Consider the following 15,854-nt stretch of genomic DNA (forward strand, 5'->3'; position numbering starts at 1 on the left):
AAAATGGAATGGAATGGATTGGAATTATATGGAATTAATTGAAATGAAATGGATAGAAATCGCATGGAATGTGGAGTGGTGTAGTGTGGCATGACATAACATAATCCGATGTATTTCTAAATCTATCTTACTTCGTATAATGTTTGTTGAAGTAGCATCAAATGCGTACAATAATATGTTTTAGCTGTGTTAAATTAATGCATGTCAATTCAATTATTGGAACTCAATGAATACCATATAAGAAACAGGTTGGTTTACGCCTACCGGTATTCGCAAACATTTATTTTAAAAATCGAAATCGAGTTTTAAATCAAAATGTAAAATAATAATTTGCAATATGACTTCTGTCGAATGACATTAATGAAGACAAGTATTCTCAGTAATACGACAATCATTTTCACTTAGCCTGCCAGAATCGTGTATTAAATCGTTTAAATGGGTGTTGAAATCTTAGAATCAGTCATAGTAATCGCGTGTTGGCGCCTGTGATTGCGCTAGGATAAAACTCCTGTCTTCAATCACAAAAGATGGTGGTTGTAATTGATATTTTCTGTCACTTTATCATTGGGATCGAATTGTGTGATTTGATCTAGTTCTGACATTGGTATTGCATATTACTTGGGTCTGAATGACTATGAACAAGAGGCGCTTAGTTTTTTGTTTTTTCTTTGAAATATTCAATTAATCATTGTACAATACGTTTTTATAACAATATTGAACACCATATTGAATCGATTGAAAAACTGCATGCACAATAAGCAATTTACCACTGCAAATTAACGTGTTTCGTATAAATTATAAAAGTTATTATACACATAGGTCTAATGGATTATACTTAATCGCGCATGATTCTTTACACACCGAAATACAGTGATGTATCACATCGAACCATGATATTTGACTTTCAGAAGCCGATGTCATTCTCCATTTTAAATTCATATTAAATTTAAATGTGCATGCGTGTAGAATTGAAAGAAGTTAGCATTCGCTATTATTAAGACAGTTGTTTTGTTGTTGGTGTTTTTATAGCACCAAATAACTATATACTGTAAGGAAAGTTTCCTTACTTGACATTTGTATCACTCCCGGAAACAGGTGACATTGTGAAAATGTAAACATTATAAACATTCATAACACATCGACAGAAAATACCTGGATAGCCTACGGAGGAAGCCAGCTGAATACACCGGAAATCACCATTGTTTATCCTTTATTTAGCAAATATTGCTATTTGTTAGTCTGTCACTGTCTTTTGTCAAACACTAAACTCAGCGTTCGTTTGATTGGCAATTTCATGTCGCGTAGGTTATACTGCACACTTAAACTTTAAATAGTTGCAGAAGTTAATTTTGTGAATGTAATTATATTCATCCCCTTTATGATCTATAACTTTAAATGTTTACTTTTTAATCAGTAAAAGATATTGTTAGTCAGCGTCTTTGAAAGTGACCGCCATGTAAAGTTCAGGCGCGAACTATTTTTCGTCTGTAAGCATGGTCTCGGCGTTTGATCAGTATTAACATTATTGTTTTTATAATTTAACAGTAATCCTTTGAGAGTATTTGGATGCTTCGCCGAGATACAGCCTAGTCATTTGTTGCATTATATAAATGTTAATATTTATATGAGCAGATGTTATTTCTCATGGGGCGGAGTTTCTACTGTCTCACCTATTCATACGCCTTACCATTTGTTAAGTTCGGCGATTGTTTGTTTCATGTATCTATGTTCAGCTGATTATTTGTAAATACTGCTTTTCGTTAAAGCTGTTCATTTGACCAAAGAGCTGTATATGATGCATTGAGTTTAGATTGTTATATTATTTAAGGAATGGACCTGAGCACACTTTGTTGTTAAAAGCCGAGGATTTCATTGGTTCATTTTGTCACGTGGTAACTGAGTCGGAATCTATAAATACGAACTCAGAATTCAGTCTCAGCATCTTCTTTCTGGAGTTCACACCTCCTTAAGACAACCAACAACAACGGTAAATTCATTACATACACTTATTATAAAATAAACAGGATGGGAAATAGAATGTTCAGACAAATGAGAGCTCCTCCGTTTACTACTTAATATTAACGCTTCAGAACAGTAAATGTAATTATTTATGTAATAACTACAGTTAAGAAGATCCCGGTGCATAGGCTCGGTCCTTCCTCGTCCATTGTGTCCAATTATATTCAGGGACGCCCGCTTGGCATATTGTATTATCTATATGCAAACTATATATATATATATATATATATATATATATATATATATATATATATATATATATATATATATATATATATATATATATATATATATATATATATATATATATATATATATAAAACAAACACAGTATTAAATTGTTGAAACTTTTATTTGGCTTCGTTGTTGATGAACCCGAGGGATTGAAACTCCGGATCGGGGTCAACTATAATCAAGGGGATGGCTATTACTGATGCGTACCAACGGTATACTACCTACGCGAGGTATCCTGACAAGAGTACGTGAGGCGGTATACTCGTTACAATACAGTGACACCCCTCTAAACCGGACGCCTTCGGGACCGAACGAAAATTCCGGTTTTGAGAGGATTCCGGTTTAGAGGGGAAATGGACAATTTTACTTTCAGAAGGTCTATTACATAGCCTTATGTGGAAAAAACACACACTTTCAGCAAATAGTAATAGTTTATTTATATATAGCATCCATTCATATTGTAACACATAAGAACAACCAATGAGACATGTACACAGACATTTTTTTCGCACGATATCTCGATTGTCGACTTTCCTATCCCATATTTCTCTAACAGCATCTTGAGTGTAGGTTTAGGCAACATCTTCGATTCTTTGATCAGTTTGTGTTTGTCTATTCCAAGCGCCTTTGTTAGAAGGATGTTCGGACATTTTAGTCGTAGTTATTTAATTTCCAATTTAAAAATATAAATGCATATCTAAATTCAACTGCTTCAAGAACTCTGCAAATCACCATTTTATATGACACTAAATTAGCAATTGTAATAAACAATTTAAAATTCAATAGCATTAAACTTATTAAGATTTAGCACGGCTTCCTACGTCAAAGACAAAACACACTAAAGCCTAAATGACACTATTGTTTGTTCTCAGTAATCTTAATCAGTAGTATCACTTTTATTGATCGATATGTACATCACTGGCCAAGTCTCTTTAAATTGGTTTGCGATTTTTACAGTTTGCAAAATTTTCGACCACATTTATTAATTTCGCGCGTCTTTAATCCGCTGTATCTGGAAAAAAATAACGTAAATAAGACGCGTGGTCTCTCGATGCAAGTTCAAACGTTCAGCCGTCAATAATAGGAAGATATATCTGAATCAAATGTTATGTATACGCTATTAAAGCGATTGTCCCGACAACGTTGTATCCTTTCATCGGGCTCACGATTACTGCGAATCTTACGGACGTCGATTACCTCTGAACCAGTTATATTGGTGTTGAATCGAATGTTGTTTTGTTTATATTTAAATGTTATTGAATTAATTGTTAACCAACCCATGCATGTTCTTGTTCAATATCATAGTGCGATAAGAAAGTTTCAGATCTAAAATGAAATATTGAATACTTTCCAGGCAAGAAATGTAACAGAGAGATATAAAACATAACTTCCTGATCGCACTTCGTAGATAAAACAAGTATATTTGGATATTTTACGGTGAGAAACTGGTATAATTAACATTCATTAATTCCCAGGTGACTGATACATTTCATGAAAATAAGAAGCAAATCTGTATTTCGTAATGCTTAGAAAAAATTATTGCTACGTTTCGCCTAACCACCTAATGCAAAGTACGATGCAAATAGGTAAGCTAGCTATTATATGTACAAAAATGCCATTGAATTTCAGCAATATCGTAGGACTGGCACATAGATTTATACTACTTATGTATCTGATTAGTTGACTAGATTCGTTATAATTCAAGGCAAGTCGGTGGCCCCCCTTATCACAATGCGCGCCGATTTGTTACAACTTAAACGGTTCATGAAAGGCAAACAGGGACGATATCTGCACTACCTGCGATATTTGGATATTAACAATTACATGCTCTAATTCCGCTATTAAGTACAATCATTCGGAATTTCTGTTTTACAGATTTGGCTTGAAACAGAAAATGAATTATTTGGTATCACCGAGAGAACTAGAACACCAAGGTAGCAAGTCCGTTCGTAAACACGTTGTAACTTTGTGGTTATGTGTTCAACTTCAAACGCTTGTGGTTAATTTAATCGTACAATGTTCAAATTGTTGGTTGGACAACATCATGATAAAGGTAGAAATGCCACGTTCTTTTCAGAAGATAAATAATAAACAATAGTCCTTATTTAATTCAGTTAATATTTGAGCGCACTACATCATGTACGGAGTGACTAATTAAGTAACAGGACACCTATTTGAACAATGATAAATATGTCTCTGTGCTTCAAATAGCTATCCAACGGCATTAACAGTCATAAAAAGCTTGCTTGCATTTGTTCACGGTTTAAAAAAATGCTTGATTAAAATCTGTAGTAAATTTAGCAATAAATACAAGCAAACGTACTTGAGAGAAGTATATATGAAAATAGTACTGGTGATGAAAGGGCACGGCATTGTGTACATAATATATCCAATGTAATAACGCGGCCATTTTGAAGTATTTTCATGTTCCAGATGTCTACAAATGTCCTTGTTCAAGCATATATGAGTATGCCAAGTACAAACACTGTCTCGCCAATGGTGACATGGCTGAGAACGGACCTCTTACCAACTCTATCTTATGCTCTATCCCGCGCGCTGTTTTGTTCAATACCTAAAAGAAAAGCGTAATTACTGTCGAATGCATTATTTTTATGATTTATCTTTTTGAAAATTACAGTTAAGCACGGAGCGTATATTGACAGGAGTTGAAACGAGTATTACACCCTTACTGTAGTCAATTCAAATTTATGCAAAAATAATCATCCGATTTTATTGGTTTATACGTTATCTTGTTGCTTATTAATTCCTCATTCAAAAAAATATAACTTTTAGTATATTTCCGTTGTTATTAATGAATATAAAGCGAGTTAAACACGAGAAATACACATTTTATGTTTTACCCACGCGCGTTTAACCTTGTCGATACTTTCTTACGTAACCAGTAGCTATCGATTAGCGTACATCGAAGCGCCGAGGTTATACATTTTGATGTACCCACCAAACTCTTTTTTCTAATTTTACTTTTATTTCTCGGCCGATTTTGACAAATTATATATCATTAGAAAGCCTACATTTCGTAGTTTTCAGATATCTAAATATAGATGAAGTTTTACTTCTAATGTGGGCAGCCCGGCGAGTTATAACTTTAACTTTTGCAAATATCATACCGTTTTAGAATCAATATTTACGGTAAACATGGTCGTCCTTTATACAGATTTGTAACATTTATATTAGTTCAGTTTTTAAAACTACATCTTGCTTAGGAGAATAGAATTCTGTATACGATAAAAAATGGGTTTAAAAATGAAAGTAAATAAGGAATGACTTTGTACGAAAGTAGCTCGCGGTCTTAACGCTCCGAACTGATGCTACGGTCTTGGCGATTATGCTTTTGTTTAGATACCGACCATTAAATTTCCGTTGCCAGGATTTTTTTTTATCGAATATATTGTTAACGAAACATATCAATAAATCTTACTAATAATGAAGCTTAATAAATTAACGATTTCAGCTCTTGTTTATAACACTGAAAGGGTGAAAATTTTATATGAGACCTCGTATATATAGCGGACCCTCTTGATATTTTCTGCTTTGCACACTTCAAATAAAATGGGTGTGAAAAACATTCGTTTGTTGTTTATTTTCAAAGAGGTTATTATGTATAATGATATGAAAGGTGATGTACCTTAAATTATCAATTAATTAAACTTATTTAGAGATTCTTGAAAATCACGGTCGGTGTTACGCAGATCATTTCGTATTTTGACATCAGCGCATCATGTCAAACTATTCAAAATCGGATTTTTCTCAATGGGATGATGACGACTTCTATTTAGACGAATTGTTAGGTGATTGCACGTGTAGCAGTGATGATTCTGATAATGTTAAACCGTGTAAGAAAGTAAATGTGACAAAAGCAATCGAATCAGTGGGTGTCTACCAGTGTACAGAGTGCCCCAAAACTTACAAGACAATGTTTCGTTTTCGGGGTCATATGATTTCCAAGCACGGATACGAAAGAGTGAATGGTAAATATTTCATTTGTTTCATCATGCTTATTTCATCGGTTGCATCTGAATCGGAGGGCATTATTGCTAGTGGTAAAGAGTAACAGATCTTGTTCAGTTTGACAAAGGTAGATTGTGTTTACTCCATTACATGTTTGTTATAATCATTCTTGATTTTAGTTGTCTTTCACTTGGAATTAATACAAAAATAGAGAGGTCATTGTTTGAAGCTTTGACACCTTGATTAAGCCTCATCAGGGGTGTGAGTGCTTGATTGTAATACCCATTAATGGCACGCTCCCAACCAGCTCTTGTTTATAACACAGACAGGGTGTTAATTTTATTACGAGACAGCGTATATAGCGGGGCGTCTTGATATTTTTCGGCTTTGCATACTTCAAATAAAATGGGTGTCAAAACATTAATCGTTTGTTGTTTATTTTGAAAGAGATTATAATGTTAAATTATTTGAACGGTTATTTACCTTAAATTATCAATTAATTAAAATTATTTAAAGATTCTTGAAAATCCCGGCCGAAAAATATCAAGAGGGTCCGCTATATATGCTGTCTCGTAATACAATTAACACCCTGTCTGTGTTATAAACAAGAGCTAAAATCGTTAATTTATTAAGCTTCATTAATAATTAGCTTTATTGATATGTTTCGTGAACAAAATATTTCAATATATTCCATAAAAAAATATAATAATCATGACAAAGGAAATTAAATGGCCGGTATCTAAACAAAAGCATAATCGCCAAGACCGTAGCATCAGTTCTCTGCGTTAGGACCGCGCGATACTTTCGTACAAAGTCATTTCTTACTTAATTTCATTTTTAAAACCATTTTTTTCTATCGTATACAGAATTCTATTCTCCTAAGCAAGATGTAATTTTTAAAACTGAACTCCAAATATAAACGCTACAATCGGTATAAAGTACGAACATGTCAACCGTAAATCTAGACTCTAAAACTGTGTGTTATTTGCATAAGTTAAAGGTATAACTCGCCGGGCTGCCTAAATCAGAAGAAAAACATAATATATATATATTTATATTTATATATCTGAAAACTACGTAACAACGTAGGCTTTCTACTGATATATACAGGGCCGTACCCAGGAAATGTTGACTGGGGGGGCCCAAACGGGGAGGGTGGGGGAGGGGTTGCCCCTCCCGAATAGATTATTTTTTATTAGGCACTGTTCAAGGTGAATTTTAATGCATATAGAAACATATGTTGTGTTATAAATGTATGGATATATAACAAGTAAATCAGCACCTTTCTGAAGTCTAAAGCTTTAACCATTACGGGCCGTCCATAAAGTATGTCACGCTCCAGGTGGGGGAGGGTGAGTAAGAAAGTGACAGTTTGTGACATGGGGGAGGGGAGTCAGGCCATATGTGATGTCACACATTTATTAAAAAAAATGTATAATTTATTAATTATTTCTTTAGTAGAATTTAAAAATAATTTTCAAAAATTTGTGAAACATTTGAATTAGTTTTATGTCAAAATAAGACGAATTGCGTATCTCCTGATTCTGTTGTTCGAATGTTAAATAGGCAACTTGTCTGGGCCGGCTTAATCGATAGGCACAACCTCCACACAGATTTCAATGACGAAATAATTGGACTGTTCCATTTGTAGTTAGTAAAGGGTTGAAAGAAAATCTAAATTATAATTTCGTTTTTATTAGAGGTTAACACGTGGATACATATTCATACTTCTTATCGTAACAACCCTACAGTTATATGTGAAAGTTCTTTTACCGGTAAGTGAAATTTTAATACGGTTTAATAGTGAATTGAGTTTTAGATTTAATTTAAATAAAGTATTAATTTTAAAAAAATGTTTGAAAGTGTGAGTTTGTGACGTACTTTAGGGAAGGGGGTCCAAGATTTTGTAACAGTTTGTGACATGCCGGGGTAAAAATGGTATAAAAAGCGTGACATGCTTTATCAACGACCCCTTGGTGTGAAAATCACACACATGTTTAAATTTTTGATTTCAGAAATGTATTACACTTTATAAAGAAGTAAAAGCAACCTTTGAAACTAAAAAACCTTTATTATGAAATGTAACATAAAGTATGACTGTAGAGGAGGTTTGATTTCAAAGAGAAAATACTACTATGGTTATATGTCAGTAACTGACATATAACCTACTAGTATTTTCTCTTTGAAATCAAACCTCCTCTATATAAAATTTCAAATTAAATTCATTATAAAATGTTTATCATCTACAAGACAGTTTTCACAGAAAAGTTACAAAGCTATGACTCTAGAAGAGGTTTGATTCAAAAGAGAAAACACTATTATCGTTCAGACCTACGACCTTTTGTATCAGTTCCATCCATTCGCTGTTTCTCTTTCCTTGTCCAATCAAAAGACGTGTTACACCCACCATCAAAAGATAAAGCATTGAGCACAATGGGTAATTGACAGATCGGGGATGTGTGTACAAGGTGATAAGAAAACAATGCCCAGGGGCTTATCTCCACTGGCGAGTAAATTAGCGCTAATCCCCTTGTGTATCAGGGGCAATAAAACACATCTGCAGATTTGTATTGCAGGGAAGTGTACTGTGGGCCCTTTCATGTGAGAAAATTTGCAGTAGGCCCATTATTAAAAAAATCATAACTCGACAGCCAGCTGTGGGGCCCGGGCCCAGTGCCTGGGTACGGGCCTGATATAATTTGTCAAAATCGGCCGAGAAATGAAAGTATAATTTAAAAAAAGACGTGAGTGGGTACATCAAAATGTATAACCTCGGCGCTTCGATGTACGCTGATCGATAGCTACTGGTTACGTTACTAAGTATCGACAAGCTATTTGCCGATACGGTCCCGTTTCATATCCGTCTCATCTAGAGTCCGTGTCTCATCTAGAGTCCGTGAGTTAAGCTCGACCGCCAAACCATGTGTTGTGGACTATCAAAGTCGCTTTCATCTAACAAAAGGGAAATCCAAACTTTATTAAGCCATTTAAAAACCCAACAAAATGTAAGTGAATTTAGCAATTTTCATTAACAAGAGCACCGCATAACGGGTGCCACGCTCGGCTGCGAAAGCTTGTCATAATTTTTTTAGAGGTCACAGTGACCTTTACCTTTGACCTAGTGACCCAAAATGAGTGTGGCATGTTAAACTCATCAAGGTGCATCTACATATGAAGTTTGAAAGTTGTAGGTGGAAGCACTTTGAATTAAGAGGCAATGTTAAGGTTTAAGCACGACGCCGGCGGACGGCGGACAACGAGCAGGCTATGACAATAGCTCGGGTTTTCTCCGAAAACAGCCTCGCTAAAAACAAGCAAATTCGTTGAATTGATATCCCCCGCCAATATGCTTCTGGACACAAAATGTTATATTTGACACTCAAAAAAGCATTTTTTTCAAGATACAAAGGGCCATAACTCCATTATTAAGAGATGGTGTACAATGCCATTTGGCATGCATCATCCTCTTATCCATATATACCAAAACAATATCCCTCCGCTATAGGCGGGGGATAATAAATTGGTTTAATGAAATCAATTACTTAAATTGTCCCACAATCATGTTATAAATAAAATTCATTTAACCATATTTTAGATTTTGTAAAGTCGGGCTTTTGTCCTAAAACAGGGCCCTCGTTTTCCACCTTTTTCTCAAAACTACGCTTATGTAAAAACACAAACTGTTCATTTTCAACATTAACATTTAACCTTCAAGTGTGACTTTGACTTTATGATGAATGAAAAAGTTGCTGCCAAAACAAGTTCTTTTATGGTAAAAATTGACCTTTAACCTTTAAGCAAGACCGTGACCGATGAGGTAGATAGAAATATTTTACACAAAACGCTGGATCCTCATTGCTGCCATTTGTGAGAAATTACAATGTGTATTTTAAAATAGCATGATTGATGACAAAGTCTCAGTCCAGACAAGCATTTAATGCCAAATTATAGATTGGAACTCTTAGTGCGACCTTGACCTATAAGGAAGCTTACTTGACTTACCACTGACACATTTTTTATTTGATTGCATCTGTGCAAAGTTATTTTAAAATCTATATCAACCTTTGACTGATTTAGGAATGTTTAAGCCGCTTTAAGACCACATTCAACTAAAGGCTTCCAAGTGTGACCTTGAGGTATGGAGACGGTTGTTATACACGATGTGTCGGCTTATGATGGTTTACATTTCTGTATGGTCATTTTAAAATCCATCAATATATGGTTACGACAGCAATTATTAAGCAGTTTTATGGCCTAATTCAACCTTTGACCACTACGTGTTGTAACAAATTAGTTGTTACAGAACTTTATATAGCAATAACTCTCAACATCTAATAATTTCTAATATTTATCGCATATTGTATTTTTACTTTGGAGTTGTCAAATGAATAATGCTACAATATTTATTGTATGTTACTTAGCATTTGCTCAAGTTAAAATGTTCGATGAACATATTCAATATATTTATTTAACTGTTCTGTCACTAACCAATATTGTAACAATGTGATTTCATTACTGTGGCAATGCATTTGTAAATATGCTGTTATTTAAGGTTTGGCTTATATGAGTAATATAAGTCTGAAAAGGCCACCCTTTATTAATTTTATATGTCGTTGTTTTAGCCTGATGGCTAAATTGGGTTGTTTTTGTAAATGCATTTAATGCAGTTTTCTCATTTTATCAAACTCAACTTACTTGTCAATTGTAATTCGCATCCGCCATCTTGTTTGGAAGCCGTCATTGTCTATTTTGGAAATCGGCGTTTGATATCATAGTTTTTTCTATTAAAACCATATACGGTGCTATTTTATTCATCAAATATTGTTCTTTCTTAATATGAAATGAACGCCACATTATAAATGGTAATTAATTGTAGTTTTTCATCAGAAGCTTAATTTTCTCTGAAATATTTATTTTAGAACGCCAATGTCACTTTGTAACAATTGTTTTCATTGGTCCGGATTTTGTTATGTGCAACTCGATTGGCTGATACTGTCTATAAAAAGGCGAGCATCAGAAGGCGGGGCATTCAAATTTCCAACTCTGAATCGACAACATCTAGTTAAAATAAGATCCTCTAATAAAATAGTCCACTCAAACTTAAAATAAGAAACAAATCGTAACCATAAAACAACTAAAGAAAGGGTGAACCTAATATATATTTATATATGGACGTTATAGTTGTTTTGCCTGGTGATCAAACAAGAAGAAATAGAGTAACATTATCATGAACCTTAAAAAGTCTTACGTTTATTATTTATAATCCATACACGGAAACACGACTCGCCATCCCGACGAATCTATTACAGTGTGACCTTGACTTTTAAGGTAAGGAGACGGCAGTTTCATGCGACATTCGTCTTATGATGGTGGTCATTTATACCACGTGAACTTAATTCATATATGACAGAGTTATGGCTGAGACTGGAATATAACCTTTCTGTGACCTTTACCTTTGAGCTAAGGAGACGGGTACTAAGCATGACACGTCGACTTATCATTGTGGACATTTGGGATAAATCATTTTTAAATCCATCAATAAATGGCAATGTTTGGCAAAGACATACAGAGAGTTTCTTCACAGAGGTACATAAAAACAAACAGTGATGGTAACTTTGGTAACTTTGATTTAGCGTTGGTGCTGAATGTGTTTCAATTTGATTCATTTTGTACTTGCATAAGTAAGTGCTAAATTAGACAGAATAGATATCAAGAGAACGTGTTGGTATATATTGAGAACTAATCAAACAAGAGCACCGCCTTGCGGGTGCAGACCGCTCATCAATTTTTCTTTTTAAAGGTGAAGGGACCTATCTCAATTTCAATCACAAAGGAAGGAGGGGGTGGAGTGGAGGGGGGTGTATAGTGTGGATGTGTGGCCATTTATTACATTTTCTTCCAAAAATGCAAAAAATGCACACAATTTTTTTTTTTGGGGGGGGGGGGGATTCTTGGTTGGGATGGTTGGACAGTATTTCAAAATTAAAATAATACAAAAAAATATTAGTGTTTTTTAACCATGTTTAAAAAAAAAAAAAAAAATTTCGGGGGGGGGGGGGGGGTGGGAGGGTGGGTTGGGGGGGGGGTATAGTGTTAGGGTGTGGTGGTCATTTATTAGATGATCTTTAAGAAAACAAGAGATGTGTTTGTCAGAAACACAATGCCCCCTATTGCGCCGCTTTGAAGCCATAAATTTGACCTTTGACCTTGAAGGATGGCCTTGACCTTGACCTTTCACCACTCAAAAATTGGCAGCTCCATGAGATACACATGCATGCCAAATATCAAGTTGCTATCTTCAATATTGCAAAAGTTATGAAGAAGGTTAAAGTTTTGGTTAAAGTTTTTGAATTTGTTTTTTTTTTACCTTTGACCTTGAAGGATGACCTTGACCTTTCACCACTCAAAATGTGCAGCTCCATGAGATACACATGCATGCCAAATTTCAAGTTGCTATCTTGAATATTGCAAAAGTTATGACCAAGGTTAAAGTTTTGGGACACACACACACATACAATGACAGACAGGCCAAAAACAATATACCCCCGATCTTTCGATCCGGGGGCATAAAAAACAACTTTTTTTTGGGGGGGGGGGGGAATTCGGGGGGGGGGGGGGGGCTTGGGGGATGGTTTGGGTGGTGTCTTTTGTGTAATGTCAGGTAAGAGTTGTTTTGTTAAATTATCAATCAAATCTAATCATAAATAAAGAAGTAATGGCAATTTTTACAAAATTAAATAATTTGACCTTGAGAGTCAAGGTAAAAAGGTTCAAAGGTCAAGGTAAAATTCAACTTGCCAGGTACAGTACCCTCATGTTAGCATGAAAGTATTTGAAGTTTGAAAGTAATAGCTTGATACTTTAGAAGTAAAGTGGATCAAAACACAAAATTTAACCATATATTCAATGTTACTAAGTCAAAATAGGGCCATAATTCCATAAAATGACAACCAGAGTTATGCAACTTGTCCTTTACTGTCCCCTTATGATAGTTTGCGAGTGTTCCAATTATGAAAGCAATATCTATGATACTTTAGGGGTACAGTGGACCAAACACAAAACTTAACCAAATTTTCAATTTTCTAAGTATAAAGGGCCCATAATTACGTCAAAATGCCAGTCAGAGTTACATAACTTTGCCTGCACAGTCCCCTTATGATAGTTAGTAAGTGTTGCAAGTATGAAAGCAATAGCTTTGATACTGTAGGAATAAATGGGACCAAAACACAAAACTTAACCAAATTTTCATTTTTTTAAGTATAACAAGATGTGTTTGTGAAACACTATGTCCCCCTATATGATGTTTGACATTGTAGGATGACCTTGACCTTGTGAAGGATGACCTTGACCTTTCACCTCTCAAAATGTGCAGCTCCATGAGATACACATGCATGCCAAATATCAAGTTGCTATCTTCAATATTGCAAAAGTATTCATAAAATAAGCGATTTGGGCCACATATATTTGACCTCTGACCTTGAAGGATGACCTTGACCTTGACCTTTCACCACTCAAAATGTGCAGCTCCATGAGATGCACATGCATGCCAAATATCAAGTGCTATCTTCAATATTGCAAAAGTATTTATAAAATGAGCGATTTTGGCCACATATAATTGACCTCTGACCTTGAAGGATGACCTTGACCTTGACCTTTCACCACTCAAAATGTGCAGCTCCATGAGATACACATGCATGCCAAATATCAAGTTGCTATCTTCAATATTGCAAAAGTATTCATAAAATGAGCGATTTTGGCCACATATATTTGACCTCTGACCTTGAAGGATGACCTTGACCTTGACCTTTCACCACTCAAAATGTGCAGCTTCATGAGATACACATGCATGCCAAATATGAAGTTGCTATCTTCAATATAGCAAAAGTTATTGCAAAATGTTAAAGTTGGCGCAAACAGACCAACAGACCAACAGACAGACCAACAGACCAACAGACAGACAGACAGGGCAAAAACAATATGCCCCCCACTACTATAGTGGGGGACATAAAAAGGGCACATAATTCTGTAAATGCCAGTCAGAGTTACATAACTTTGCCTGCACAGTCCCCTTATGATAGTTAGTAAGTGTTGCAAGTATGAAAGCAATAGCTTTGGTACTTAAGGAATAAAATGGACCTAAACACAAAACTTAACCAAAATTTTCAATTTTCTAAGTATAAAAAGGGCACATAATTCTGTCAAAATGCACACCAGAGTTATCTAACTTTGCCTGCCCAGTCCCCTAATGATAGTAAGTAAGTGTACCAAGTTTGAATGCAATAGCATTGATACTTTCTGAGAAAAGAGGACCTAAACGCAAAACTTAACCGGACGCTGACGCCGACGCCAAGGTGATGACAATAGCTCATAATTTTTTTTTCAAAAAATAGATGAGCTAATAAAATGGACCTAAACACAAAACTTAACCAAAATATTCAATTTTCTAAGTATAAAAAGGGCACATAATTCTGTCAAAATGCCAGTCAGAGTTACATAACTTTGCCTGAACTTTCCCCATTATGATAGTTAATAAGTGTTGCAAGTATGAAAGCAATAGCTTTGATACTTAAGGAATAAAATAGACCTAAACACAAAACTTAACCAAAATTTTCAATTTTCTAAGTATAAAAAGGGCACATAATTCTGTCAAAATGCACGCCAGAGTTATCTAACTTTGCCTGCCCAGTCCCCTCATGATAGTAAGTAAGTGTACCAAGTTTGAATGCAATAGCATTGATACTTTATGAGAAAAGTGGACCTAAACGCAAAACTTAACCGGACGCCGACGCTGACGCTGACATGATGACAATAGCTCATAATTTTTTTTCAAAAAATAGATGAGCTTATAAAAATTACAGTGTTTTAATTAGAGAGGTACTGTTAAGATGTCAGCAAGGTTCTTTTTGGTGAGTTTACGACCAAAAAGTATTGAAGTTGCTTTTCAGGTGCAGAAAAATTATTTTATCCATTAAATTCCTAAAATTAAAAACTTCATTCCTACACAAAAGAAACATAATGAAAACGTACAAAGTGTGTCATAAGGTTCTTGTGAAGGGAACACATGTGCTTAAATCAATCTCAGACACCAAAGGACCTTATAACAAGGGCTGTTTGTAAAACATGCATGCCCCCCATACGGGCTCTCAGTTGTAGTGACAGCCATTGTGTGAATATGTTTTTTGTCACAGTGACCTTGACCTTTGACCTAGTGACCTGAAAATCAATAGGGGTCATCTTCGAGTCATGATCAATGTACCTATGATGTTTCATGATCCTAGCCATAAGCGTTCTTGAGTTATCATTAGGAAACCATTTTACTATTTCGGGTCACCGTGACCTTGACCTTTGACCTAGTGACCTGAAAATCAATAGGGGTTATCTGCCAGTCATGATTAATGTACCTATGAAGTTTCATGATCCTAGCCATAAGCGTTCTTGAGTTATCATCCGGAAACCATTTTACTATTTCGGGTCACCGTGACCTTGACCTTTGACCTAGTGACCTGAAAATCAATAGAGGTCATCTGCGAGTCATGATCAATGTACCTATGAAGTTTCATGATCCTAGGCCTAAGCGTTCTTGAGTTATCATCCGGAAACCATTTTACTATTTCCGGTCACCGTGACCTTGA

Source organism: Dreissena polymorpha, chromosome 3 (genome assembly GCF_020536995.1).
Source record: "Dreissena polymorpha isolate Duluth1 chromosome 3, UMN_Dpol_1.0, whole genome shotgun sequence".
NCBI lineage: Eukaryota > Metazoa > Mollusca > Bivalvia > Myida > Dreissenidae > Dreissena > Dreissena polymorpha.